Consider the following 2,376-nt stretch of genomic DNA (forward strand, 5'->3'; position numbering starts at 1 on the left):
TATGAGTTTTGGGGCTTTTAAGCCATGTCTAAGATCAATCTCGAGCTTGAGGTCCAGATCTGAAGTTGCTACCTCAGATCCATGCTTGTTTTGGTTTAGAATCCCATAAAGTATCAGCGATTGAGTGGATTTTGGAGCCCCTTGGCCTTAAACCCTAGTTTGTGGTGCATTTTGCTTAGATCTCCATCTCTACACGTAAAGTTTGCAACTTTACGTGGGGGATAGGCTTGGGAAGGGTAGATCTACAGTTTGGAGTCCATGCATGACTCAAAAGTCCTCTGCATGTATGTGGATCTAAATGGACTCGGCGAGTCCTTCGAGTGGACTCGACGAGTGGCTTGAAGATGAGGAGGAACTCGACGAGTGTGATGAACAGCTCGTCGAGTCGGATGAAGATGTGCATGAACTCGGCGAGTTGGATGAACAACTCGGCGAGTTGGATGAAGATTACCTTGTGCTCAGCGAGTCTGTTCTTAGACTCGGCGAGCCAGGTCGCGTAGTCCCAAAACCCTTCGAGTTAAAACTCGAGTCAGCGAGTCGAGCAAGGACTCAGTGACTTGGTTAGGACAGGATTCGGGAATCTTTAGACTCGGCGAGTCAGGAGCTGCCTCGGCGAGTCAAGTCGCGATTGGAAGGACTTTGAGCATAAGAACTCGGCAAGTCAGTAAGTGGACTCGGCGAGTGGGGTCGACCTGGAAGATTGACTTTGACCAGGACTTGGACTTTGGCAAGGGTTGACTTGGTTGACCTTTGAAGGTCAGTTAGACTAAGTGATATGTTGTTAATTGTAGCTCGGGGAGCTAGTGGAGCAGCAGTTCGGAGTCAGTGGTCAGGTAGCGGTCAAAGGAATTAGCAGCAGCAGTTCAGCAGTATCAGGTGAGTTTCCCTTTTGTACGAATGGTTCTACGGCCACAATGCCGGCCCATGTAGTTATGAGTAGAAGACCCGGGGTTTAGCCCTAGGCACAGTATGCTAGTATGATATTCGGACGAGGTCCAATGATAGAGGGCGGGTGCCCAAGGAATGGTTTAATGTGGTAGTTTATACTTGTTGTCTGTGTGATACTTGTATGTGCCTGGTAGGGAGGTGAGTGTGGGCGAGGTCCCGTATATCACCAATAGCAGAGTGTGGATGGAGTCCCACATCTCAGTAGCAGCAGATCAGGGGCGAGGCCCAAGATAGGGAGGGAGTGAGGGTGGGCTGGGCCTGTACCTCACTATCAGTAGGAGTGTGGACGGGGTCCACGATTCATCAGTAGCAGGACAAGGGCGGGGCCCAGAGATAAGCGAGGCCTTAGGACCAGATCCGTTAGTATGTGTTAGCTTATGTGATGTGATATGATATGTTTATGTGCTATTATATGTTTGTGGGCGAGGCCCTGTGATAGGCGAGGCCTAAGTGAAACAGATCTGTCTCGAAGCCAAGCGGGGCCTGGAGCGGCGGGGCCGTTGTAGCGGGCGAGGCCCGAGGTAGGGGGCGAGGCCCAGGATAGCGGGCGTGGCCCAATATTTACAGTATGTGTTAGTTGCAGCTAGATAGAGGGCGTGGCCCAGTATGTGTAGCGTGCAGTTATGCGCATGGTATGTGGTAGGGTGGGGAACTCACTAAGCTTCGTGCTTACGGTTTTCAGTTTTGGTTTCAGGTACTTCCGGTAGCGGATGATGGAGCTCGGGATGATCGCATGGCACACACCATAGTTTAGACAGCCTGGGGATGTTTACTCTGATAACGAATATGTATTTTGGAAACTAATACTTTGTTTATGTTTGAAAATGATGAATTTACTTAATGTAATGTTTTATTAAAATAAATTTTTAGTGTTAAATTTTGGGATGTTACGAGTTGGTATCAGAGCCTTGGTTTGAGGGATTCAGGCATAATCTCGGGTGTGCCTGAACTCAAACTGAGGGGTCGGATAAACAGTTTTCAAAAATGAAAAGATAGTTTTGTAAAAAGAATTTTTAGAACGAAAAACAGTTTTAGGAAAGCAAAAGGAATTCAGAAAGAAAAGAACTTTGAAAAGAGAAAAGAGGTGTGGTGCATGCAATCAACCGAGCTCAAGTAAGTACCCCAAAATACCCATACAAGTTTATGTTATGATTATCAGCTGATAGAACAGCATGCTAGAATAAGACTAAGGATCTAGGGATGATGCCTTATGTGCCTGTTATTTGTGCTTTTGAGCTGCATAGTATTGCTGAGTAGACAGTTGTAGGATAGCCTGTTTAGGTTATGCCTGAGTTATGAGTTTGTGTTGCATGCTAGTTCAGATTCTTGCTATGTGGATATGATTGCTTGAGTATGTTATGGTTAGAATTTCCCTTGTTCGAATGCTGCTTGCTTTGTGCATTGTGGGATTCTGAGTGATGGGAGTTA

The sequence above is a fragment of the Lactuca sativa genome, chromosome 4 (assembly GCF_002870075.4).
Source record: "Lactuca sativa cultivar Salinas chromosome 4, Lsat_Salinas_v11, whole genome shotgun sequence".
NCBI lineage: Eukaryota > Viridiplantae > Streptophyta > Magnoliopsida > Asterales > Asteraceae > Lactuca > Lactuca sativa.